Here is a 20,978-nt window from a genome sequence, read left to right as displayed (position 1 = left end):
AAGGTTGAAATATGTGCCCTCGCTTTGAAATAAGTAAGCAAGGTTAGTTTGTATTTCATCCAACAATCTGTGCTACAAATTATGGCTACAGTATATGCAATTTCTTCCACTTTTTGAGTGACACAAAGATGCTTATCTAAATGGTGAAAATGCAACAGCTGTTAATCAGGCTCACTTTGACTTTACATAGTGCAGCAAGAGATTGTTTCTCGCTTACGGCCACACCGGCCTGAGTACGCCTGATCTCGTCTGATCTCGGAAGCTAAGCAGGGTCGGGCCTGGTTAGTACTTGGATGGGAGACCGCCTGGGAATACCAGGTGCTGTAAGCTTTTTGTCACTGCCTTGTGGAATTTCAACTCTTTGTCCGTTTTTTCCCACAAGGTTGAAATATGTGCCCTCGCTTTGAAATAAGTAAGCAAGGTTAGTTTGTATTTCATCCAACAATCTGTGCTACAAATTATGGCTACAGTATATGCAATTTCTTCCACTTTTTGAGTGACACAAAGATGCTTATCTAAATGGTGAAAATGCAACAGCTGTTAATCAGGCTCACTTTGACTTTACATAGTGCAGCAAGAGATTGTTTCTCGCTTACGGCCACACCGGCCTGAGTACGCCTGATCTCGTCTGATCTCGGAAGCTAAGCAGGGTCGGGCCTGGTTAGTACTTGGATGGGAGACCGCCTGGGAATACCAGGTGCTGTAAGCTTTTTGTCACTGCCTTGTGGAATTTCAACTCTTTGTCCGTTTTTTCCCACAAGGTTGAAATATGTGCCCTCGCTTTGAAATAAGTAAGCAAGGTTAGTTTGTATTTCATCCAACAATCTGTGCTACAAATTATGGCTACAGTATATGCAATTTCTTCCACTTTTTGAGTGACACAAAGATGCTTATCTAAATGGTGAAAATGCAACAGCTGTTAATCAGGCTCACTTTGACTTTACATAGTGCAGCAAGAGATTGTTTCTCGCTTACGGCCACACCGGCCTGAGTACGCCTGATCTCGTCTGATCTCGGAAGCTAAGCAGGGTCGGGCCTGGTTAGTACTTGGATGGGAGACCGCCTGGGAATACCAGGTGCTGTAAGCTTTTTGTCACTGCCTTGTGGAATTTCAACTCTTTGTCCGTTTTTTCCCACAAGGTTGAAATATGTGCCCTCGCTTTGAAATAAGTAAGCAAGGTTAGTTTGTATTTCATCCAACAATCTGTGCTACAAATTATGGCTACAGTATATGCAATTTCTTCCACTTTTTGAGTGACACAAAGATGCTTATCTAAATGGTGAAAATGCAACAGCTGTTAATCAGGCTCACTTTGACTTTACATAGTGCAGCAAGAGATTGTTTCTCGCTTACGGCCACACCGGCCTGAGTACGCCTGATCTCGTCTGATCTCGGAAGCTAAGCAGGGTCGGGCCTGGTTAGTACTTGGATGGGAGACCGCCTGGGAATACCAGGTGCTGTAAGCTTTTTGTCACTGCCTTGTGGAATTTCAACTCTTTGTCCGTTTTTTCCCACAAGGTTGAAATATGTGCCCTCGCTTTGAAATAAGTAAGCAAGGTTAGTTTGTATTTCATCCAACAATCTGTGCTACAAATTATGGCTACAGTATATGCAATTTCTTCCACTTTTTGAGTGACACAAAGATGCTTATCTAAATGGTGAAAATGCAACAGCTGTTAATCAGGCTCACTTTGACTTTACATAGTGCAGCAAGAGATTGTTTCTCGCTTACGGCCACACCGGCCTGAGTACGCCTGATCTCGTCTGATCTCGGAAGCTAAGCAGGGTCGGGCCTGGTTAGTACTTGGATGGGAGACCGCCTGGGAATACCAGGTGCTGTAAGCTTTTTGTCACTGCCTTGTGGAATTTCAACTCTTTGTCCGTTTTTTCCCACAAGGTTGAAATATGTGCCCTCGCTTTGAAATAAGTAAGCAAGGTTAGTTTGTATTTCATCCAACAATCTGTGCTACAAATTATGGCTACAGTATATGCAATTTCTTCCACTTTTTGAGTGACACAAAGATGCTTATCTAAATGGTGAAAATGCAACAGCTGTTAATCAGGCTCACTTTGACTTTACATAGTGCAGCAAGAGATTGTTTCTCGCTTACGGCCACACCGGCCTGAGTACGCCTGATCTCGTCTGATCTCGGAAGCTAAGCAGGGTCGGGCCTGGTTAGTACTTGGATGGGAGACCGCCTGGGAATACCAGGTGCTGTAAGCTTTTTGTCACTGCCTTGTGGAATTTCAACTCTTTGTCCGTTTTTTCCCACAAGGTTGAAATATGTGCCCTCGCTTTGAAATAAGTAAGCAAGGTTAGTTTGTATTTCATCCAACAATCTGTGCTACAAATTATGGCTACAGTATATGCAATTTCTTCCACTTTTTGAGTGACACAAAGATGCTTATCTAAATGGTGAAAATGCAACAGCTGTTAATCAGGCTCACTTTGACTTTACATAGTGCAGCAAGAGATTGTTTCTCGCTTACGGCCACACCGGCCTGAGTACGCCTGATCTCGTCTGATCTCGGAAGCTAAGCAGGGTCGGGCCTGGTTAGTACTTGGATGGGAGACCGCCTGGGAATACCAGGTGCTGTAAGCTTTTTGTCACTGCCTTGTGGAATTTCAACTCTTTGTCCGTTTTTTCCCACAAGGTTGAAATATGTGCCCTCGCTTTGAAATAAGTAAGCAAGGTTAGTTTGTATTTCATCCAACAATCTGTGCTACAAATTATGGCTACAGTATATGCAATTTCTTCCACTTTTTGAGTGACACAAAGATGCTTATCTAAATGGTGAAAATGCAACAGCTGTTAATCAGGCTCACTTTGACTTTACATAGTGCAGCAAGAGATTGTTTCTCGCTTACGGCCACACCGGCCTGAGTACGCCTGATCTCGTCTGATCTCGGAAGCTAAGCAGGGTCGGGCCTGGTTAGTACTTGGATGGGAGACCGCCTGGGAATACCAGGTGCTGTAAGCTTTTTGTCACTGCCTTGTGGAATTTCAACTCTTTGTCCGTTTTTTCCCACAAGGTTGAAATATGTGCCCTCGCTTTGAAATAAGTAAGCAAGGTTAGTTTGTATTTCATCCAACAATCTGTGCTACAAATTATGGCTACAGTATATGCAATTTCTTCCACTTTTTGAGTGACACAAAGATGCTTATCTAAATGGTGAAAATGCAACAGCTGTTAATCAGGCTCACTTTGACTTTACATAGTGCAGCAAGAGATTGTTTCTCGCTTACGGCCACACCGGCCTGAGTACGCCTGATCTCGTCTGATCTCGGAAGCTAAGCAGGGTCGGGCCTGGTTAGTACTTGGATGGGAGACCGCCTGGGAATACCAGGTGCTGTAAGCTTTTTGTCACTGCCTTGTGGAATTTCAACTCTTTGTCCGTTTTTTCCCACAAGGTTGAAATATGTGCCCTCGCTTTGAAATAAGTAAGCAAGGTTAGTTTGTATTTCATCCAACAATCTGTGCTACAAATTATGGCTACAGTATATGCAATTTCTTCCACTTTTTGAGTGACACAAAGATGCTTATCTAAATGGTGAAAATGCAACAGCTGTTAATCAGGCTCACTTTGACTTTACATAGTGCAGCAAGAGATTGTTTCTCGCTTACGGCCACACCGGCCTGAGTACGCCTGATCTCGTCTGATCTCGGAAGCTAAGCAGGGTCGGGCCTGGTTAGTACTTGGATGGGAGACCGCCTGGGAATACCAGGTGCTGTAAGCTTTTTGTCACTGCCTTGTGGAATTTCAACTCTTTGTCCGTTTTTTCCCACAAGGTTGAAATATGTGCCCTCGCTTTGAAATAAGTAAGCAAGGTTAGTTTGTATTTCATCCAACAATCTGTGCTACAAATTATGGCTACAGTATATGCAATTTCTTCCACTTTTTGAGTGACACAAAGATGCTTATCTAAATGGTGAAAATGCAACAGCTGTTAATCAGGCTCACTTTGACTTTACATAGTGCAGCAAGAGATTGTTTCTCGCTTACGGCCACACCGGCCTGAGTACGCCTGATCTCGTCTGATCTCGGAAGCTAAGCAGGGTCGGGCCTGGTTAGTACTTGGATGGGAGACCGCCTGGGAATACCAGGTGCTGTAAGCTTTTTGTCACTGCCTTGTGGAATTTCAACTCTTTGTCCGTTTTTTCCCACAAGGTTGAAATATGTGCCCTCGCTTTGAAATAAGTAAGCAAGGTTAGTTTGTATTTCATCCAACAATCTGTGCTACAAATTATGGCTACAGTATATGCAATTTCTTCCACTTTTTGAGTGACACAAAGATGCTTATCTAAATGGTGAAAATGCAACAGCTGTTAATCAGGCTCACTTTGACTTTACATAGTGCAGCAAGAGATTGTTTCTCGCTTACGGCCACACCGGCCTGAGTACGCCTGATCTCGTCTGATCTCGGAAGCTAAGCAGGGTCGGGCCTGGTTAGTACTTGGATGGGAGACCGCCTGGGAATACCAGGTGCTGTAAGCTTTTTGTCACTGCCTTGTGGAATTTCAACTCTTTGTCCGTTTTTTCCCACAAGGTTGAAATATGTGCCCTCGCTTTGAAATAAGTAAGCAAGGTTAGTTTGTATTTCATCCAACAATCTGTGCTACAAATTATGGCTACAGTATATGCAATTTCTTCCACTTTTTGAGTGACACAAAGATGCTTATCTAAATGGTGAAAATGCAACAGCTGTTAATCAGGCTCACTTTGACTTTACATAGTGCAGCAAGAGATTGTTTCTCGCTTACGGCCACACCGGCCTGAGTACGCCTGATCTCGTCTGATCTCGGAAGCTAAGCAGGGTCGGGCCTGGTTAGTACTTGGATGGGAGACCGCCTGGGAATACCAGGTGCTGTAAGCTTTTTGTCACTGCCTTGTGGAATTTCAACTCTTTGTCCGTTTTTTCCCACAAGGTTGAAATATGTGCCCTCGCTTTGAAATAAGTAAGCAAGGTTAGTTTGTATTTCATCCAACAATCTGTGCTACAAATTATGGCTACAGTATATGCAATTTCTTCCACTTTTTGAGTGACACAAAGATGCTTATCTAAATGGTGAAAATGCAACAGCTGTTAATCAGGCTCACTTTGACTTTACATAGTGCAGCAAGAGATTGTTTCTCGCTTACGGCCACACCGGCCTGAGTACGCCTGATCTCGTCTGATCTCGGAAGCTAAGCAGGGTCGGGCCTGGTTAGTACTTGGATGGGAGACCGCCTGGGAATACCAGGTGCTGTAAGCTTTTTGTCACTGCCTTGTGGAATTTCAACTCTTTGTCCGTTTTTTCCCACAAGGTTGAAATATGTGCCCTCGCTTTGAAATAAGTAAGCAAGGTTAGTTTGTATTTCATCCAACAATCTGTGCTACAAATTATGGCTACAGTATATGCAATTTCTTCCACTTTTTGAGTGACACAAAGATGCTTATCTAAATGGTGAAAATGCAACAGCTGTTAATCAGGCTCACTTTGACTTTACATAGTGCAGCAAGAGATTGTTTCTCGCTTACGGCCACACCGGCCTGAGTACGCCTGATCTCGTCTGATCTCGGAAGCTAAGCAGGGTCGGGCCTGGTTAGTACTTGGATGGGAGACCGCCTGGGAATACCAGGTGCTGTAAGCTTTTTGTCACTGCCTTGTGGAATTTCAACTCTTTGTCCGTTTTTTCCCACAAGGTTGAAATATGTGCCCTCGCTTTGAAATAAGTAAGCAAGGTTAGTTTGTATTTCATCCAACAATCTGTGCTACAAATTATGGCTACAGTATATGCAATTTCTTCCACTTTTTGAGTGACACAAAGATGCTTATCTAAATGGTGAAAATGCAACAGCTGTTAATCAGGCTCACTTTGACTTTACATAGTGCAGCAAGAGATTGTTTCTCGCTTACGGCCACACCGGCCTGAGTACGCCTGATCTCGTCTGATCTCGGAAGCTAAGCAGGGTCGGGCCTGGTTAGTACTTGGATGGGAGACCGCCTGGGAATACCAGGTGCTGTAAGCTTTTTGTCACTGCCTTGTGGAATTTCAACTCTTTGTCCGTTTTTTCCCACAAGGTTGAAATATGTGCCCTCGCTTTGAAATAAGTAAGCAAGGTTAGTTTGTATTTCATCCAACAATCTGTGCTACAAATTATGGCTACAGTATATGCAATTTCTTCCACTTTTTGAGTGACACAAAGATGCTTATCTAAATGGTGAAAATGCAACAGCTGTTAATCAGGCTCACTTTGACTTTACATAGTGCAGCAAGAGATTGTTTCTCGCTTACGGCCACACCGGCCTGAGTACGCCTGATCTCGTCTGATCTCGGAAGCTAAGCAGGGTCGGGCCTGGTTAGTACTTGGATGGGAGACCGCCTGGGAATACCAGGTGCTGTAAGCTTTTTGTCACTGCCTTGTGGAATTTCAACTCTTTGTCCGTTTTTTCCCACAAGGTTGAAATATGTGCCCTCGCTTTGAAATAAGTAAGCAAGGTTAGTTTGTATTTCATCCAACAATCTGTGCTACAAATTATGGCTACAGTATATGCAATTTCTTCCACTTTTTGAGTGACACAAAGATGCTTATCTAAATGGTGAAAATGCAACAGCTGTTAATCAGGCTCACTTTGACTTTACATAGTGCAGCAAGAGATTGTTTCTCGCTTACGGCCACACCGGCCTGAGTACGCCTGATCTCGTCTGATCTCGGAAGCTAAGCAGGGTCGGGCCTGGTTAGTACTTGGATGGGAGACCGCCTGGGAATACCAGGTGCTGTAAGCTTTTTGTCACTGCCTTGTGGAATTTCAACTCTTTGTCCGTTTTTTCCCACAAGGTTGAAATATGTGCCCTCGCTTTGAAATAAGTAAGCAAGGTTAGTTTGTATTTCATCCAACAATCTGTGCTACAAATTATGGCTACAGTATATGCAATTTCTTCCACTTTTTGAGTGACACAAAGATGCTTATCTAAATGGTGAAAATGCAACAGCTGTTAATCAGGCTCACTTTGACTTTACATAGTGCAGCAAGAGATTGTTTCTCGCTTACGGCCACACCGGCCTGAGTACGCCTGATCTCGTCTGATCTCGGAAGCTAAGCAGGGTCGGGCCTGGTTAGTACTTGGATGGGAGACCGCCTGGGAATACCAGGTGCTGTAAGCTTTTTGTCACTGCCTTGTGGAATTTCAACTCTTTGTCCGTTTTTTCCCACAAGGTTGAAATATGTGCCCTCGCTTTGAAATAAGTAAGCAAGGTTAGTTTGTATTTCATCCAACAATCTGTGCTACAAATTATGGCTACAGTATATGCAATTTCTTCCACTTTTTGAGTGACACAAAGATGCTTATCTAAATGGTGAAAATGCAACAGCTGTTAATCAGGCTCACTTTGACTTTACATAGTGCAGCAAGAGATTGTTTCTCGCTTACGGCCACACCGGCCTGAGTACGCCTGATCTCGTCTGATCTCGGAAGCTAAGCAGGGTCGGGCCTGGTTAGTACTTGGATGGGAGACCGCCTGGGAATACCAGGTGCTGTAAGCTTTTTGTCACTGCCTTGTGGAATTTCAACTCTTTGTCCGTTTTTTCCCACAAGGTTGAAATATGTGCCCTCGCTTTGAAATAAGTAAGCAAGGTTAGTTTGTATTTCATCCAACAATCTGTGCTACAAATTATGGCTACAGTATATGCAATTTCTTCCACTTTTTGAGTGACACAAAGATGCTTATCTAAATGGTGAAAATGCAACAGCTGTTAATCAGGCTCACTTTGACTTTACATAGTGCAGCAAGAGATTGTTTCTCGCTTACGGCCACACCGGCCTGAGTACGCCTGATCTCGTCTGATCTCGGAAGCTAAGCAGGGTCGGGCCTGGTTAGTACTTGGATGGGAGACCGCCTGGGAATACCAGGTGCTGTAAGCTTTTTGTCACTGCCTTGTGGAATTTCAACTCTTTGTCCGTTTTTTCCCACAAGGTTGAAATATGTGCCCTCGCTTTGAAATAAGTAAGCAAGGTTAGTTTGTATTTCATCCAACAATCTGTGCTACAAATTATGGCTACAGTATATGCAATTTCTTCCACTTTTTGAGTGACACAAAGATGCTTATCTAAATGGTGAAAATGCAACAGCTGTTAATCAGGCTCACTTTGACTTTACATAGTGCAGCAAGAGATTGTTTCTCGCTTACGGCCACACCGGCCTGAGTACGCCTGATCTCGTCTGATCTCGGAAGCTAAGCAGGGTCGGGCCTGGTTAGTACTTGGATGGGAGACCGCCTGGGAATACCAGGTGCTGTAAGCTTTTTGTCACTGCCTTGTGGAATTTCAACTCTTTGTCCGTTTTTTCCCACAAGGTTGAAATATGTGCCCTCGCTTTGAAATAAGTAAGCAAGGTTAGTTTGTATTTCATCCAACAATCTGTGCTACAAATTATGGCTACAGTATATGCAATTTCTTCCACTTTTTGAGTGACACAAAGATGCTTATCTAAATGGTGAAAATGCAACAGCTGTTAATCAGGCTCACTTTGACTTTACATAGTGCAGCAAGAGATTGTTTCTCGCTTACGGCCACACCGGCCTGAGTACGCCTGATCTCGTCTGATCTCGGAAGCTAAGCAGGGTCGGGCCTGGTTAGTACTTGGATGGGAGACCGCCTGGGAATACCAGGTGCTGTAAGCTTTTTGTCACTGCCTTGTGGAATTTCAACTCTTTGTCCGTTTTTTCCCACAAGGTTGAAATATGTGCCCTCGCTTTGAAATAAGTAAGCAAGGTTAGTTTGTATTTCATCCAACAATCTGTGCTACAAATTATGGCTACAGTATATGCAATTTCTTCCACTTTTTGAGTGACACAAAGATGCTTATCTAAATGGTGAAAATGCAACAGCTGTTAATCAGGCTCACTTTGACTTTACATAGTGCAGCAAGAGATTGTTTCTCGCTTACGGCCACACCGGCCTGAGTACGCCTGATCTCGTCTGATCTCGGAAGCTAAGCAGGGTCGGGCCTGGTTAGTACTTGGATGGGAGACCGCCTGGGAATACCAGGTGCTGTAAGCTTTTTGTCACTGCCTTGTGGAATTTCAACTCTTTGTCCGTTTTTTCCCACAAGGTTGAAATATGTGCCCTCGCTTTGAAATAAGTAAGCAAGGTTAGTTTGTATTTCATCCAACAATCTGTGCTACAAATTATGGCTACAGTATATGCAATTTCTTCCACTTTTTGAGTGACACAAAGATGCTTATCTAAATGGTGAAAATGCAACAGCTGTTAATCAGGCTCACTTTGACTTTACATAGTGCAGCAAGAGATTGTTTCTCGCTTACGGCCACACCGGCCTGAGTACGCCTGATCTCGTCTGATCTCGGAAGCTAAGCAGGGTCGGGCCTGGTTAGTACTTGGATGGGAGACCGCCTGGGAATACCAGGTGCTGTAAGCTTTTTGTCACTGCCTTGTGGAATTTCAACTCTTTGTCCGTTTTTTCCCACAAGGTTGAAATATGTGCCCTCGCTTTGAAATAAGTAAGCAAGGTTAGTTTGTATTTCATCCAACAATCTGTGCTACAAATTATGGCTACAGTATATGCAATTTCTTCCACTTTTTGAGTGACACAAAGATGCTTATCTAAATGGTGAAAATGCAACAGCTGTTAATCAGGCTCACTTTGACTTTACATAGTGCAGCAAGAGATTGTTTCTCGCTTACGGCCACACCGGCCTGAGTACGCCTGATCTCGTCTGATCTCGGAAGCTAAGCAGGGTCGGGCCTGGTTAGTACTTGGATGGGAGACCGCCTGGGAATACCAGGTGCTGTAAGCTTTTTGTCACTGCCTTGTGGAATTTCAACTCTTTGTCCGTTTTTTCCCACAAGGTTGAAATATGTGCCCTCGCTTTGAAATAAGTAAGCAAGGTTAGTTTGTATTTCATCCAACAATCTGTGCTACAAATTATGGCTACAGTATATGCAATTTCTTCCACTTTTTGAGTGACACAAAGATGCTTATCTAAATGGTGAAAATGCAACAGCTGTTAATCAGGCTCACTTTGACTTTACATAGTGCAGCAAGAGATTGTTTCTCGCTTACGGCCACACCGGCCTGAGTACGCCTGATCTCGTCTGATCTCGGAAGCTAAGCAGGGTCGGGCCTGGTTAGTACTTGGATGGGAGACCGCCTGGGAATACCAGGTGCTGTAAGCTTTTTGTCACTGCCTTGTGGAATTTCAACTCTTTGTCCGTTTTTTCCCACAAGGTTGAAATATGTGCCCTCGCTTTGAAATAAGTAAGCAAGGTTAGTTTGTATTTCATCCAACAATCTGTGCTACAAATTATGGCTACAGTATATGCAATTTCTTCCACTTTTTGAGTGACACAAAGATGCTTATCTAAATGGTGAAAATGCAACAGCTGTTAATCAGGCTCACTTTGACTTTACATAGTGCAGCAAGAGATTGTTTCTCGCTTACGGCCACACCGGCCTGAGTACGCCTGATCTCGTCTGATCTCGGAAGCTAAGCAGGGTCGGGCCTGGTTAGTACTTGGATGGGAGACCGCCTGGGAATACCAGGTGCTGTAAGCTTTTTGTCACTGCCTTGTGGAATTTCAACTCTTTGTCCGTTTTTTCCCACAAGGTTGAAATATGTGCCCTCGCTTTGAAATAAGTAAGCAAGGTTAGTTTGTATTTCATCCAACAATCTGTGCTACAAATTATGGCTACAGTATATGCAATTTCTTCCACTTTTTGAGTGACACAAAGATGCTTATCTAAATGGTGAAAATGCAACAGCTGTTAATCAGGCTCACTTTGACTTTACATAGTGCAGCAAGAGATTGTTTCTCGCTTACGGCCACACCGGCCTGAGTACGCCTGATCTCGTCTGATCTCGGAAGCTAAGCAGGGTCGGGCCTGGTTAGTACTTGGATGGGAGACCGCCTGGGAATACCAGGTGCTGTAAGCTTTTTGTCACTGCCTTGTGGAATTTCAACTCTTTGTCCGTTTTTTCCCACAAGGTTGAAATATGTGCCCTCGCTTTGAAATAAGTAAGCAAGGTTAGTTTGTATTTCATCCAACAATCTGTGCTACAAATTATGGCTACAGTATATGCAATTTCTTCCACTTTTTGAGTGACACAAAGATGCTTATCTAAATGGTGAAAATGCAACAGCTGTTAATCAGGCTCACTTTGACTTTACATAGTGCAGCAAGAGATTGTTTCTCGCTTACGGCCACACCGGCCTGAGTACGCCTGATCTCGTCTGATCTCGGAAGCTAAGCAGGGTCGGGCCTGGTTAGTACTTGGATGGGAGACCGCCTGGGAATACCAGGTGCTGTAAGCTTTTTGTCACTGCCTTGTGGAATTTCAACTCTTTGTCCGTTTTTTCCCACAAGGTTGAAATATGTGCCCTCGCTTTGAAATAAGTAAGCAAGGTTAGTTTGTATTTCATCCAACAATCTGTGCTACAAATTATGGCTACAGTATATGCAATTTCTTCCACTTTTTGAGTGACACAAAGATGCTTATCTAAATGGTGAAAATGCAACAGCTGTTAATCAGGCTCACTTTGACTTTACATAGTGCAGCAAGAGATTGTTTCTCGCTTACGGCCACACCGGCCTGAGTACGCCTGATCTCGTCTGATCTCGGAAGCTAAGCAGGGTCGGGCCTGGTTAGTACTTGGATGGGAGACCGCCTGGGAATACCAGGTGCTGTAAGCTTTTTGTCACTGCCTTGTGGAATTTCAACTCTTTGTCCGTTTTTTCCCACAAGGTTGAAATATGTGCCCTCGCTTTGAAATAAGTAAGCAAGGTTAGTTTGTATTTCATCCAACAATCTGTGCTACAAATTATGGCTACAGTATATGCAATTTCTTCCACTTTTTGAGTGACACAAAGATGCTTATCTAAATGGTGAAAATGCAACAGCTGTTAATCAGGCTCACTTTGACTTTACATAGTGCAGCAAGAGATTGTTTCTCGCTTACGGCCACACAGGCCTGAGTACCTGATCCTCGTCTGATCTCGGAAGCTAAGCAGGGTCGGGCCTGGTTAGTACTTGGATGGGGAAGCCGCCTGGGAATACCAGGTGTGTAAGCTTTTTGTCACTGCCTTGTGGAATTTCACTTCTTTGTCCTGCTTTTTCCCACAAGGTTGAAATATGTGCCCTCGCTTTGAAATAAAGTAAGCAAGTTAGTTTGTATTTCATCCAACATCTGTGCTACAAATTATGGCTACAGTATATGCAATTTCTTCCACTTTTTGAGTGACACAAAGATGCTTATCTAAAATGGTGAAAATGCAACAGCTGTTAATCAGGCTCACTTTGACTTTACATAGTGCAGCAAGAGATTGTTTCTCGCTTACGGCCACACCGGCCTGAGTACGCCTGATCTCGTCTGATCTCGGAAGCTAAGCAGGGTCGGGCTGGTTAGTACTTGGATGGGAGACCGCCTGGGAATACCAGGTGCTGTAAGCTTTTTGTCACTGCCTTGTGGAATTTCAACTTCTTTGTCGTTTTTTCCCACAAGGTTTGAAATATGTGCCCTCGCTTTGAAATAAGGAAGCAAGGTTAGTTTGTATTTCATCCAACAATCTGTGCTACAAATTATGGCTACAGTATATGCAATTTCTTCCACTTTTTGAGTGACACACTTTTTGAGTGACACAAAGATGCTTATCTAAATGGTGAAAATGCAACAGCTGTTAATCAGGCTCACTTTGACTTTACATAGTGCAGCAAGAGATTGTTTCTCGCTTACGGCCACACCGGCCTGAGTACGCCTGATCTCGTCTGATCTCGGAAGCTAAGCAGGGTCGGGCCTGGTTAGTACTTGGATGGGAGACCGCCTGGGAATACCAGGTGCTGTAAGCTTTTTGTCACTGCCTTGTGGAATTTCAACTCTTTGTCCGTTTTTTCCCACAAGGTTGAAATATGTGCCCTCGCTTTGAAATAAGTAAGCAAGGTTAGTTTGTATTTCATCCAACAATCTGTGCTACAAATTATGGCTACAGTATATGCAATTTCTTCCACTTTTTGAGTGACACAAAGATGCTTATCTAAATGGTGAAAATGCAACAGCTGTTAATCAGGCTCACTTTGACTTTACATAGTGCAGCAAGAGATTGTTTCTCGCTTACGGCCACACCGGCCTGAGTACGCCTGATCTCGTCTGATCTCGGAAGCTAAGCAGGGTCGGGCCTGGTTAGTACTTGGATGGGAGACCGCCTGGGAATACCAGGTGCTGTAAGCTTTTTGTCACTGCCTTGTGGAATTTCAACTCTTTGTCCGTTTTTTCCCACAAGGTTGAAATATGTGCCCTCGCTTTGAAATAAGTAAGCAAGGTTAGTTTGTATTTCATCCAACAATCTGTGCTACAAATTATGGCTACAGTATATGCAATTTCTTCCACTTTTTGAGTGACACAAAGATGCTTATCTAAATGGTGAAAATGCAACAGCTGTTAATCAGGCTCACTTTGACTTTACATAGTGCAGCAAGAGATTGTTTCTCGCTTACGGCCACACCGGCCTGAGTACGCCTGATCTCGTCTGATCTCGGAAGCTAAGCAGGGTCGGGCCTGGTTAGTACTTGGATGGGAGACCGCCTGGGAATACCAGGTGCTGTAAGCTTTTTGTCACTGCCTTGTGGAATTTCAACTCTTTGTCCGTTTTTTCCCACAAGGTTGAAATATGTGCCCTCGCTTTGAAATAAGTAAGCAAGGTTAGTTTGTATTTCATCCAACAATCTGTGCTACAAATTATGGCTACAGTATATGCAATTTCTTCCACTTTTTGAGTGACACAAAGATGCTTATCTAAATGGTGAAAATGCAACAGCTGTTAATCAGGCTCACTTTGACTTTACATAGTGCAGCAAGAGATTGTTTCTCGCTTACGGCCACACCGGCCTGAGTACGCCTGATCTCGTCTGATCTCGGAAGCTAAGCAGGGTCGGGCCTGGTTAGTACTTGGATGGGAGACCGCCTGGGAATACCAGGTGCTGTAAGCTTTTTGTCACTGCCTTGTGGAATTTCAACTCTTTGTCCGTTTTTTCCCACAAGGTTGAAATATGTGCCCTCGCTTTGAAATAAGTAAGCAAGGTTAGTTTGTATTTCATCCAACAATCTGTGCTACAAATTATGGCTACAGTATATGCAATTTCTTCCACTTTTTGAGTGACACAAAGATGCTTATCTAAATGGTGAAAATGCAACAGCTGTTAATCAGGCTCACTTTGACTTTACATAGTGCAGCAAGAGATTGTTTCTCGCTTACGGCCACACCGGCCTGAGTACGCCTGATCTCGTCTGATCTCGGAAGCTAAGCAGGGTCGGGCCTGGTTAGTACTTGGATGGGAGACCGCCTGGGAATACCAGGTGCTGTAAGCTTTTTGTCACTGCCTTGTGGAATTTCAACTCTTTGTCCGTTTTTTCCCACAAGGTTGAAATATGTGCCCTCGCTTTGAAATAAGTAAGCAAGGTTAGTTTGTATTTCATCCAACAATCTGTGCTACAAATTATGGCTACAGTATATGCAATTTCTTCCACTTTTTGAGTGACACAAAGATGCTTATCTAAATGGTGAAAATGCAACAGCTGTTAATCAGGCTCACTTTGACTTTACATAGTGCAGCAAGAGATTGTTTCTCGCTTACGGCCACACCGGCCTGAGTACGCCTGATCTCGTCTGATCTCGGAAGCTAAGCAGGGTCGGGCCTGGTTAGTACTTGGATGGGAGACCGCCTGGGAATACCAGGTGCTGTAAGCTTTTTGTCACTGCCTTGTGGAATTTCAACTCTTTGTCCGTTTTTTCCCACAAGGTTGAAATATGTGCCCTCGCTTTGAAATAAGTAAGCAAGGTTAGTTTGTATTTCATCCAACAATCTGTGCTACAAATTATGGCTACAGTATATGCAATTTCTTCCACTTTTTGAGTGACACAAAGATGCTTATCTAAATGGTGAAAATGCAACAGCTGTTAATCAGGCTCACTTTGACTTTACATAGTGCAGCAAGAGATTGTTTCTCGCTTACGGCCACACCGGCCTGAGTACGCCTGATCTCGTCTGATCTCGGAAGCTAAGCAGGGTCGGGCCTGGTTAGTACTTGGATGGGAGACCGCCTGGGAATACCAGGTGCTGTAAGCTTTTTGTCACTGCCTTGTGGAATTTCAACTCTTTGTCCGTTTTTTCCCACAAGGTTGAAATATGTGCCCTCGCTTTGAAATAAGTAAGCAAGGTTAGTTTGTATTTCATCCAACAATCTGTGCTACAAATTATGGCTACAGTATATGCAATTTCTTCCACTTTTTGAGTGACACAAAGATGCTTATCTAAATGGTGAAAATGCAACAGCTGTTAATCAGGCTCACTTTGACTTTACATAGTGCAGCAAGAGATTGTTTCTCGCTTACGGCCACACCGGCCTGAGTACGCCTGATCTCGTCTGATCTCGGAAGCTAAGCAGGGTCGGGCCTGGTTAGTACTTGGATGGGAGACCGCCTGGGAATACCAGGTGCTGTAAGCTTTTTGTCACTGCCTTGTGGAATTTCAACTCTTTGTCCGTTTTTTCCCACAAGGTTGAAATATGTGCCCTCGCTTTGAAATAAGTAAGCAAGGTTAGTTTGTATTTCATCCAACAATCTGTGCTACAAATTATGGCTACAGTATATGCAATTTCTTCCACTTTTTGAGTGACACAAAGATGCTTATCTAAATGGTGAAAATGCAACAGCTGTTAATCAGGCTCACTTTGACTTTACATAGTGCAGCAAGAGATTGTTTCTCGCTTACGGCCACACCGGCCTGAGTACGCCTGATCTCGTCTGATCTCGGAAGCTAAGCAGGGTCGGGCCTGGTTAGTACTTGGATGGGAGACCGCCTGGGAATACCAGGTGCTGTAAGCTTTTTGTCACTGCCTTGTGGAATTTCAACTCTTTGTCCGTTTTTTCCCACAAGGTTGAAATATGTGCCCTCGCTTTGAAATAAGTAAGCAAGGTTAGTTTGTATTTCATCCAACAATCTGTGCTACAAATTATGGCTACAGTATATGCAATTTCTTCCACTTTTTGAGTGACACAAAGATGCTTATCTAAATGGTGAAAATGCAACAGCTGTTAATCAGGCTCACTTTGACTTTACATAGTGCAGCAAGAGATTGTTTCTCGCTTACGGCCACACCGGCCTGAGTACGCCTGATCTCGTCTGATCTCGGAAGCTAAGCAGGGTCGGGCCTGGTTAGTACTTGGATGGGAGACCGCCTGGGAATACCAGGTGCTGTAAGCTTTTTGTCACTGCCTTGTGGAATTTCAACTCTTTGTCCGTTTTTTCCCACAAGGTTGAAATATGTGCCCTCGCTTTGAAATAAGTAAGCAAGGTTAGTTTGTATTTCATCCAACAATCTGTGCTACAAATTATGGCTACAGTATATGCAATTTCTTCCACTTTTTGAGTGACACAAAGATGCTTATCTAAATGGTGAAAATGCAACAGCTGTTAATCAGGCTCACTTTGACTTTACATAGTGCAGCAAGAGATTGTTTCTCGCTTACGGCCACACCGGCCTGAGTACGCCTGATCTCGTCTGATCTCGGAAGCTAAGCAGGGTCGGGCCTGGTTAGTACTTGGATGGGAGACCGCCTGGGAATACCAGGTGCTGTAAGCTTTTTGTCACTGCCTTGTGGAATTTCAACTCTTTGTCCGTTTTTTCCCACAAGGTTGAAATATGTGCCCTCGCTTTGAAATAAGTAAGCAAGGTTAGTTTGTATTTCATCCAACAATCTGTGCTACAAATTATGGCTACAGTATATGCAATTTCTTCCACTTTTTGAGTGACACAAAGATGCTTATCTAAATGGTGAAAATGCAACAGCTGTTAATCAGGCTCACTTTGACTTTACATAGTGCAGCAAGAGATTGTTTCTCGCTTACGGCCACACCGGCCTGAGTACGCCTGATCTCGTCTGATCTCGGAAGCTAAGCAGGGTCGGGCCTGGTTAGTACTTGGATGGGAGACCGCCTGGGAATACCAGGTGCTGTAAGCTTTTTGTCACTGCCTTGTGGAATTTCAACTCTTTGTCCGTTTTTTCCCACAAGGTTGAAATATGTGCCCTCGCTTTGAAATAAGTAAGCAAGGTTAGTTTGTATTTCATCCAACAATCTGTGCTACAAATTATGGCTACAGTATATGCAATTTCTTCCACTTTTTGAGTGACACAAAGATGCTTATCTAAATGGTGAAAATGCAACAGCTGTTAATCAGGCTCACTTTGACTTTACATAGTGCAGCAAGAGATTGTTTCTCGCTTACGGCCACACCGGCCTGAGTACGCCTGATCTCGTCTGATCTCGGAAGCTAAGCAGGGTCGGGCCTGGTTAGTACTTGGATGGGAGACCGCCTGGGAATACCAGGTGCTGTAAGCTTTTTGTCACTGCCTTGTGGAATTTCAACTCTTTGTCCGTTTTTTCCCACAAGGTTGAAATATGTGCCCTCGCTTTGAAATAAGTAAGCAAGGTTAGTTTGTATTTCATCCAACAATCTGTGCTACAAATTATGGCTACAGTATATGCAATTTCTTCCACTTTTTGAGTGACACAAAGATGCTTATCTAAATGGTGAAAATGCAACAGCTGTTAATCAGGCTCACTTTGACTTTACATAGTGCAGCAAGAGATTGTTTCTCGCTTACGGCCACACCGGCCTGAGTACGCCTGATCTCGTCTGATCTCGGAAGCTAAGCAGGGTCGGGCCTGGTTAGTACTTGGATGGGAGACCGCCTGGGAATACCAGGTGCTGTAAGCTTTTTGTCACTGCCTTGTGGAATTTCAACTCTTTGTCCGTTTTTTCCCACAAGGTTGAAATATGTGCCCTCGCTTTGAAATAAGTAAGCAAGGTTAGTTTGTATTTCATCCAACAATCTGTGCTACAAATTATGGCTACAGTATATGCAATTTCTTCCACTTTTTGAGTGACACAAAGATGCTTATCTAAATGGTGAAAATGCAACAGCTGTTAATCAGGCTCACTTTGACTTTACATAGTGCAGCAAGAGATTGTTTCTCGCTTACGGCCACACCGGCCTGAGTACGCCTGATCTCGTCTGATCTCGGAAGCTAAGCAGGGTCGGGCCTGGTTAGTACTTGGATGGGAGACCGCCTGGGAATACCAGGTGCTGTAAGCTTTTTGTCACTGCCTTGTGGAATTTCAACTCTTTGTCCGTTTTTTCCCACAAGGTTGAAATATGTGCCCTCGCTTTGAAATAAGTAAGCAAGGTTAGTTTGTATTTCATCCAACAATCTGTGCTACAAATTATGGCTACAGTATATGCAATTTCTTCCACTTTTTGAGTGACACAAAGATGCTTATCTAAATGGTGAAAATGCAACAGCTGTTAATCAGGCTCACTTTGACTTTACATAGTGCAGCAAGAGATTGTTTCTCGCTTACGGCCACACCGGCCTGAGTACGCCTGATCTCGTCTGATCTCGGAAGCTAAGCAGGGTCGGGCCTGGTTAGTACTTGGATGGGAGACCGCCTGGGAATACCAGGTGCTGTAAGCTTTTTGTCACTGCCTTGTGGAATTTCAACTCTTTGTCCGTTTTTTCCCACAAGGTTGAAATATGTGCCCTCGCTTTGAAATAAGTAAGCAAGGTTAGTTTGTATTTCATCCAACAATCTGTGCTACAAATTATGGCTACAGTATATGCAATTTCTTCCACTTTTTGAGTGACACAAAGATGCTTATCTAAATGGTGAAAATGCAACAGCTGTTAATCAGGCTCACTTTGACTTTACATAGTGCAGCAAGAGATTGTTTCTCGCTTACGGCCACACCGGCCTGAGTACGCCTGATCTCGTCTGATCTCGGAAGCTAAGCAGGGTCGGGCCTGGTTAGTACTTGGATGGGAGACCGCCTGGGAATACCAGGTGCTGTAAGCTTTTTGTCACTGCCTTGTGGAATTTCAACTCTTTGTCCGTTTTTTCCCACAAGGTTGAAATATGTGCCCTCGCTTTGAAATAAGTAAGCAAGGTTAGTTTGTATTTCATCCAACAATCTGTGCTACAAATTATGGCTACAGTATATGCAATTTCTTCCACTTTTTGAGTGACACAAAGATGCTTATCTAAATGGTGAAAATGCAACAGCTGTTAATCAGGCTCACTTTGACTTTACATAGTGCAGCAAGAGATTGTTTCTCGCTTACGGCCACACCGGCCTGAGTACGCCTGATCTCGTCTGATCTCGGAAGCTAAGCAGGGTCGGGCCTGGTTAGTACTTGGATGGGAGACCGCCTGGGAATACCAGGTGCTGTAAGCTTTTTGTCACTGCCTTGTGGAATTTCAACTCTTTGTCCGTTTTTTCCCACAAGGTTGAAATATGTGCCCTCGCTTTGAAATAAGTAAGCAAGGTTAGTTTGTATTTCATCCAACAATCTGTGCTACAAATTATGGCTACAGTATATGCAATTTCTTCCACTTTTTGAGTGACACAAAGATGCTTATCTAAATGGTGAAAATGCAACAGCTGTTAATCAGGCTCACTTTGACTTTACATAGTGCAGCAAGAGATTGTTTCTCGCTTACGGCCACACCGGCCTGAGTACGCCTGATCTCGTCTGATCTCGGAAGCTAAGCAGGGTCGGGCCTGGTTAGTACTTGGATGGGAGACCGCCTGGGAATACCAGGTGCTGTAAGCTTTTTGTCACTGCCTTGTGGAATTTCAACTCTTTGTCCGTTTTTTCCCACAAGGTTGAAATATGTGCCCTCGCTTTGAAATAAGTAAGCAAGGTTAGTTTGTATTTCATCCAACAATCTGTGCTACAAATTATGGCTACAGTATATGCAATTTCTTCCACTTTTTGAGTGACACAAAGATGCTTATCTAAATGGTGAAAATGCAACAGCTGTTAATCAGGCTCACTTTGACTTTACATAGTGCAGCAAGAGATTGTTTCTCGCTTACGGCCACACCGGCCTGAGTACGCCTGATCTCGTCTGATCTCGGAAGCTAAGCAGGGTCGGGCCTGGTTAGTACTTGGATGGGAGACCGCCTGGGAATACCAGGTGCTGTAAGCTTTTTGTCACTGCCTTGTGGAATTTCAACTCTTTGTCCGTTTTTTCCCACAAGGTTGAAATATGTGCCCTCGCTTTGAAATAAGTAAGCAAGGTTAGTTTGTATTTCATCCAACAATCTGTGCTACAAATTATGGCTACAGTATATGCAATTTCTTCCACTTTTTGAGTGACACAAAGATGCTTATCTAAATGGTGAAAATGCAACAGCTGTTAATCAGGCTCACTTTGACTTTACATAGTGCAGCAAGAGATTGTTTCTCGCTTACGGCCACACCGGCCTGAGTACGCCTGATCTCGTCTGATCTCGGAAGCTAAGCAGGGTCGGGCCTGGTTAGTACTTGGATGGGAGACCGCCTGGGAATACCAGGTGCTGTAAGCTTTTTGTCACTGCCTTGTGGAATTTCAACTCTTTGTCCGTTTTTTCCCACAAGGTTGAAATATGTGCCCTCGCTTTGAAATAAGTAAGCAAGGTTAGTTTGTATTTCATCCAACAATCTGTGCTACAAATTATGGCTACAGTATATGCAATTTCTTCCACTTTTTGAGTGACACAAAGATGCTTATCTAAATGGTGAAAATGCAACAGCTGTTAATCAGGCTCACTTTGACTTTACATAGTGCAGCAAGAGATTGTTTCTCGCTTACGGCCACACCGGCCTGAGTACGCCTGATCTCGTCTGATCTCGGAAGCTAAGCAGGGTCGGGCCTGGTTAGTACTTGGATGGGAGACCGCCTGGGAATACCAGGTGCTGTAAGCTTTTTGTCACTGCCTTGTGGAATTTCAACTCTTTGTCCGTTTTTTCCCACAAGGTTGAAATATGTGCCCTCGCTTTGAAATAAGTAAGCAAGGTTAGTTTGTATTTCATCCAACAATCTGTGCTACAAATTATGGCTACAGTATATGCAATTTCTTCCACTTTTTGA

At 43.7% G+C, this 20,978-nt stretch overlaps 53 non-coding genes and 1 pseudogene across 53 annotated transcripts; all 54 read left to right on the top strand.

Annotated features, from left to right (window-relative positions):
- The first annotated feature begins 211 nt into the window (after positions 1-211).
- On the top strand, positions 212-330 carry LOC149969607 (5S ribosomal RNA). The gene has a single exon (XR_016494435.1). It is a non-coding gene; the product is annotated as a 5S ribosomal RNA (ribosomal RNA).
- A 260-nt stretch (positions 331-590) lies between these two features.
- On the top strand, positions 591-709 carry LOC149969606 (5S ribosomal RNA). The gene has a single exon (XR_016494434.1). It is a non-coding gene; the product is annotated as a 5S ribosomal RNA (ribosomal RNA).
- A 260-nt stretch (positions 710-969) lies between these two features.
- LOC149969605 (5S ribosomal RNA) lies at positions 970-1,088 on the top strand. The gene has a single exon (XR_016494433.1). It is a non-coding gene; the product is annotated as a 5S ribosomal RNA (ribosomal RNA).
- Positions 1,089-1,348: 260 nt separating this feature from the next.
- Positions 1,349-1,467, top strand: LOC149969604 (5S ribosomal RNA). The gene has a single exon (XR_016494432.1). It is a non-coding gene; the product is annotated as a 5S ribosomal RNA (ribosomal RNA).
- A 260-nt stretch (positions 1,468-1,727) lies between these two features.
- Positions 1,728-1,846, top strand: LOC149969603 (5S ribosomal RNA). Its single transcript, XR_016494431.1, has one exon. It is a non-coding gene; the product is annotated as a 5S ribosomal RNA (ribosomal RNA).
- A 260-nt stretch (positions 1,847-2,106) lies between these two features.
- LOC149969602 (5S ribosomal RNA) lies at positions 2,107-2,225 on the top strand. The gene has a single exon (XR_016494430.1). It is a non-coding gene; the product is annotated as a 5S ribosomal RNA (ribosomal RNA).
- Positions 2,226-2,485: 260 nt separating this feature from the next.
- LOC149969601 (5S ribosomal RNA) lies at positions 2,486-2,604 on the top strand. The gene has a single exon (XR_016494429.1). It is a non-coding gene; the product is annotated as a 5S ribosomal RNA (ribosomal RNA).
- Positions 2,605-2,864: 260 nt separating this feature from the next.
- LOC149969600 (5S ribosomal RNA) lies at positions 2,865-2,983 on the top strand. The gene has a single exon (XR_016494428.1). It is a non-coding gene; the product is annotated as a 5S ribosomal RNA (ribosomal RNA).
- A 260-nt stretch (positions 2,984-3,243) lies between these two features.
- Positions 3,244-3,362, top strand: LOC149969599 (5S ribosomal RNA). Its single transcript, XR_016494427.1, has one exon. It is a non-coding gene; the product is annotated as a 5S ribosomal RNA (ribosomal RNA).
- Positions 3,363-3,622: 260 nt separating this feature from the next.
- LOC149969598 (5S ribosomal RNA) lies at positions 3,623-3,741 on the top strand. The gene has a single exon (XR_016494426.1). It is a non-coding gene; the product is annotated as a 5S ribosomal RNA (ribosomal RNA).
- A 260-nt stretch (positions 3,742-4,001) lies between these two features.
- Positions 4,002-4,120, top strand: LOC149969597 (5S ribosomal RNA). The gene has a single exon (XR_016494424.1). It is a non-coding gene; the product is annotated as a 5S ribosomal RNA (ribosomal RNA).
- A 260-nt stretch (positions 4,121-4,380) lies between these two features.
- On the top strand, positions 4,381-4,499 carry LOC149969596 (5S ribosomal RNA). Its single transcript, XR_016494423.1, has one exon. It is a non-coding gene; the product is annotated as a 5S ribosomal RNA (ribosomal RNA).
- A 260-nt stretch (positions 4,500-4,759) lies between these two features.
- Positions 4,760-4,878, top strand: LOC149969595 (5S ribosomal RNA). Its single transcript, XR_016494422.1, has one exon. It is a non-coding gene; the product is annotated as a 5S ribosomal RNA (ribosomal RNA).
- A 260-nt stretch (positions 4,879-5,138) lies between these two features.
- Positions 5,139-5,257, top strand: LOC149969594 (5S ribosomal RNA). The gene has a single exon (XR_016494421.1). It is a non-coding gene; the product is annotated as a 5S ribosomal RNA (ribosomal RNA).
- A 260-nt stretch (positions 5,258-5,517) lies between these two features.
- On the top strand, positions 5,518-5,636 carry LOC149969593 (5S ribosomal RNA). Its single transcript, XR_016494420.1, has one exon. It is a non-coding gene; the product is annotated as a 5S ribosomal RNA (ribosomal RNA).
- A 260-nt stretch (positions 5,637-5,896) lies between these two features.
- LOC149969592 (5S ribosomal RNA) lies at positions 5,897-6,015 on the top strand. The gene has a single exon (XR_016494419.1). It is a non-coding gene; the product is annotated as a 5S ribosomal RNA (ribosomal RNA).
- A 260-nt stretch (positions 6,016-6,275) lies between these two features.
- LOC149969591 (5S ribosomal RNA) lies at positions 6,276-6,394 on the top strand. Its single transcript, XR_016494418.1, has one exon. It is a non-coding gene; the product is annotated as a 5S ribosomal RNA (ribosomal RNA).
- Positions 6,395-6,654: 260 nt separating this feature from the next.
- LOC149969590 (5S ribosomal RNA) lies at positions 6,655-6,773 on the top strand. The gene has a single exon (XR_016494417.1). It is a non-coding gene; the product is annotated as a 5S ribosomal RNA (ribosomal RNA).
- A 260-nt stretch (positions 6,774-7,033) lies between these two features.
- On the top strand, positions 7,034-7,152 carry LOC149969589 (5S ribosomal RNA). Its single transcript, XR_016494416.1, has one exon. It is a non-coding gene; the product is annotated as a 5S ribosomal RNA (ribosomal RNA).
- A 260-nt stretch (positions 7,153-7,412) lies between these two features.
- LOC149969588 (5S ribosomal RNA) lies at positions 7,413-7,531 on the top strand. Its single transcript, XR_016494415.1, has one exon. It is a non-coding gene; the product is annotated as a 5S ribosomal RNA (ribosomal RNA).
- Positions 7,532-7,791: 260 nt separating this feature from the next.
- Positions 7,792-7,910, top strand: LOC149969587 (5S ribosomal RNA). The gene has a single exon (XR_016494413.1). It is a non-coding gene; the product is annotated as a 5S ribosomal RNA (ribosomal RNA).
- A 260-nt stretch (positions 7,911-8,170) lies between these two features.
- LOC149969586 (5S ribosomal RNA) lies at positions 8,171-8,289 on the top strand. The gene has a single exon (XR_016494412.1). It is a non-coding gene; the product is annotated as a 5S ribosomal RNA (ribosomal RNA).
- A 260-nt stretch (positions 8,290-8,549) lies between these two features.
- Positions 8,550-8,668, top strand: LOC149969585 (5S ribosomal RNA). The gene has a single exon (XR_016494411.1). It is a non-coding gene; the product is annotated as a 5S ribosomal RNA (ribosomal RNA).
- A 260-nt stretch (positions 8,669-8,928) lies between these two features.
- On the top strand, positions 8,929-9,047 carry LOC149969584 (5S ribosomal RNA). The gene has a single exon (XR_016494410.1). It is a non-coding gene; the product is annotated as a 5S ribosomal RNA (ribosomal RNA).
- Positions 9,048-9,307: 260 nt separating this feature from the next.
- Positions 9,308-9,426, top strand: LOC149969583 (5S ribosomal RNA). The gene has a single exon (XR_016494409.1). It is a non-coding gene; the product is annotated as a 5S ribosomal RNA (ribosomal RNA).
- A 260-nt stretch (positions 9,427-9,686) lies between these two features.
- LOC149969582 (5S ribosomal RNA) lies at positions 9,687-9,805 on the top strand. The gene has a single exon (XR_016494408.1). It is a non-coding gene; the product is annotated as a 5S ribosomal RNA (ribosomal RNA).
- Positions 9,806-10,065: 260 nt separating this feature from the next.
- On the top strand, positions 10,066-10,184 carry LOC149969581 (5S ribosomal RNA). Its single transcript, XR_016494407.1, has one exon. It is a non-coding gene; the product is annotated as a 5S ribosomal RNA (ribosomal RNA).
- Positions 10,185-10,444: 260 nt separating this feature from the next.
- Positions 10,445-10,563, top strand: LOC149969580 (5S ribosomal RNA). The gene has a single exon (XR_016494406.1). It is a non-coding gene; the product is annotated as a 5S ribosomal RNA (ribosomal RNA).
- A 260-nt stretch (positions 10,564-10,823) lies between these two features.
- Positions 10,824-10,942, top strand: LOC149969579 (5S ribosomal RNA). The gene has a single exon (XR_016494405.1). It is a non-coding gene; the product is annotated as a 5S ribosomal RNA (ribosomal RNA).
- A 260-nt stretch (positions 10,943-11,202) lies between these two features.
- On the top strand, positions 11,203-11,321 carry LOC149969578 (5S ribosomal RNA). The gene has a single exon (XR_016494404.1). It is a non-coding gene; the product is annotated as a 5S ribosomal RNA (ribosomal RNA).
- Positions 11,322-11,581: 260 nt separating this feature from the next.
- LOC149969577 (5S ribosomal RNA) lies at positions 11,582-11,700 on the top strand. The gene has a single exon (XR_016494402.1). It is a non-coding gene; the product is annotated as a 5S ribosomal RNA (ribosomal RNA).
- A 639-nt stretch (positions 11,701-12,339) lies between these two features.
- LOC149969576 (5S ribosomal RNA) lies at positions 12,340-12,457 on the top strand (annotated as a pseudogene).
- A 277-nt stretch (positions 12,458-12,734) lies between these two features.
- LOC149969575 (5S ribosomal RNA) lies at positions 12,735-12,853 on the top strand. Its single transcript, XR_016494401.1, has one exon. It is a non-coding gene; the product is annotated as a 5S ribosomal RNA (ribosomal RNA).
- A 260-nt stretch (positions 12,854-13,113) lies between these two features.
- On the top strand, positions 13,114-13,232 carry LOC149969574 (5S ribosomal RNA). The gene has a single exon (XR_016494400.1). It is a non-coding gene; the product is annotated as a 5S ribosomal RNA (ribosomal RNA).
- A 260-nt stretch (positions 13,233-13,492) lies between these two features.
- Positions 13,493-13,611, top strand: LOC149969573 (5S ribosomal RNA). Its single transcript, XR_016494399.1, has one exon. It is a non-coding gene; the product is annotated as a 5S ribosomal RNA (ribosomal RNA).
- A 260-nt stretch (positions 13,612-13,871) lies between these two features.
- LOC149969572 (5S ribosomal RNA) lies at positions 13,872-13,990 on the top strand. The gene has a single exon (XR_016494398.1). It is a non-coding gene; the product is annotated as a 5S ribosomal RNA (ribosomal RNA).
- Positions 13,991-14,250: 260 nt separating this feature from the next.
- Positions 14,251-14,369, top strand: LOC149969571 (5S ribosomal RNA). Its single transcript, XR_016494397.1, has one exon. It is a non-coding gene; the product is annotated as a 5S ribosomal RNA (ribosomal RNA).
- A 260-nt stretch (positions 14,370-14,629) lies between these two features.
- Positions 14,630-14,748, top strand: LOC149969570 (5S ribosomal RNA). Its single transcript, XR_016494396.1, has one exon. It is a non-coding gene; the product is annotated as a 5S ribosomal RNA (ribosomal RNA).
- Positions 14,749-15,008: 260 nt separating this feature from the next.
- LOC149969569 (5S ribosomal RNA) lies at positions 15,009-15,127 on the top strand. The gene has a single exon (XR_016494395.1). It is a non-coding gene; the product is annotated as a 5S ribosomal RNA (ribosomal RNA).
- A 260-nt stretch (positions 15,128-15,387) lies between these two features.
- LOC149969568 (5S ribosomal RNA) lies at positions 15,388-15,506 on the top strand. Its single transcript, XR_016494394.1, has one exon. It is a non-coding gene; the product is annotated as a 5S ribosomal RNA (ribosomal RNA).
- Positions 15,507-15,766: 260 nt separating this feature from the next.
- On the top strand, positions 15,767-15,885 carry LOC149969567 (5S ribosomal RNA). The gene has a single exon (XR_016494393.1). It is a non-coding gene; the product is annotated as a 5S ribosomal RNA (ribosomal RNA).
- Positions 15,886-16,145: 260 nt separating this feature from the next.
- LOC149969566 (5S ribosomal RNA) lies at positions 16,146-16,264 on the top strand. The gene has a single exon (XR_016494391.1). It is a non-coding gene; the product is annotated as a 5S ribosomal RNA (ribosomal RNA).
- Positions 16,265-16,524: 260 nt separating this feature from the next.
- LOC149969565 (5S ribosomal RNA) lies at positions 16,525-16,643 on the top strand. The gene has a single exon (XR_016494390.1). It is a non-coding gene; the product is annotated as a 5S ribosomal RNA (ribosomal RNA).
- Positions 16,644-16,903: 260 nt separating this feature from the next.
- On the top strand, positions 16,904-17,022 carry LOC149969564 (5S ribosomal RNA). The gene has a single exon (XR_016494389.1). It is a non-coding gene; the product is annotated as a 5S ribosomal RNA (ribosomal RNA).
- A 260-nt stretch (positions 17,023-17,282) lies between these two features.
- On the top strand, positions 17,283-17,401 carry LOC149969563 (5S ribosomal RNA). Its single transcript, XR_016494388.1, has one exon. It is a non-coding gene; the product is annotated as a 5S ribosomal RNA (ribosomal RNA).
- A 260-nt stretch (positions 17,402-17,661) lies between these two features.
- LOC149969562 (5S ribosomal RNA) lies at positions 17,662-17,780 on the top strand. The gene has a single exon (XR_016494387.1). It is a non-coding gene; the product is annotated as a 5S ribosomal RNA (ribosomal RNA).
- A 260-nt stretch (positions 17,781-18,040) lies between these two features.
- LOC149969561 (5S ribosomal RNA) lies at positions 18,041-18,159 on the top strand. Its single transcript, XR_016494386.1, has one exon. It is a non-coding gene; the product is annotated as a 5S ribosomal RNA (ribosomal RNA).
- A 260-nt stretch (positions 18,160-18,419) lies between these two features.
- LOC149969560 (5S ribosomal RNA) lies at positions 18,420-18,538 on the top strand. Its single transcript, XR_016494385.1, has one exon. It is a non-coding gene; the product is annotated as a 5S ribosomal RNA (ribosomal RNA).
- A 260-nt stretch (positions 18,539-18,798) lies between these two features.
- Positions 18,799-18,917, top strand: LOC149969559 (5S ribosomal RNA). Its single transcript, XR_016494384.1, has one exon. It is a non-coding gene; the product is annotated as a 5S ribosomal RNA (ribosomal RNA).
- A 260-nt stretch (positions 18,918-19,177) lies between these two features.
- LOC149969558 (5S ribosomal RNA) lies at positions 19,178-19,296 on the top strand. The gene has a single exon (XR_016494383.1). It is a non-coding gene; the product is annotated as a 5S ribosomal RNA (ribosomal RNA).
- Positions 19,297-19,556: 260 nt separating this feature from the next.
- On the top strand, positions 19,557-19,675 carry LOC149969557 (5S ribosomal RNA). The gene has a single exon (XR_016494382.1). It is a non-coding gene; the product is annotated as a 5S ribosomal RNA (ribosomal RNA).
- Positions 19,676-19,935: 260 nt separating this feature from the next.
- LOC149969556 (5S ribosomal RNA) lies at positions 19,936-20,054 on the top strand. Its single transcript, XR_016494380.1, has one exon. It is a non-coding gene; the product is annotated as a 5S ribosomal RNA (ribosomal RNA).
- A 260-nt stretch (positions 20,055-20,314) lies between these two features.
- LOC149969555 (5S ribosomal RNA) lies at positions 20,315-20,433 on the top strand. The gene has a single exon (XR_016494379.1). It is a non-coding gene; the product is annotated as a 5S ribosomal RNA (ribosomal RNA).
- Positions 20,434-20,693: 260 nt separating this feature from the next.
- On the top strand, positions 20,694-20,812 carry LOC149969554 (5S ribosomal RNA). The gene has a single exon (XR_016494378.1). It is a non-coding gene; the product is annotated as a 5S ribosomal RNA (ribosomal RNA).
- The last annotated feature ends 166 nt before the right edge of the window (positions 20,813-20,978 follow it).

The sequence above is a fragment of the Oncorhynchus mykiss genome, unplaced genomic scaffold (genome assembly GCF_057628025.1).
Source record: "Oncorhynchus mykiss isolate SJ-2025 unplaced genomic scaffold, ASM5762802v1 scaffold110, whole genome shotgun sequence".
Lineage (NCBI taxonomy): Eukaryota > Metazoa > Chordata > Actinopteri > Salmoniformes > Salmonidae > Oncorhynchus > Oncorhynchus mykiss.
The sequence above is the reverse complement of the archived record's forward strand: the minus strand, read 5'-3'. Positions and strand labels throughout refer to the sequence as shown.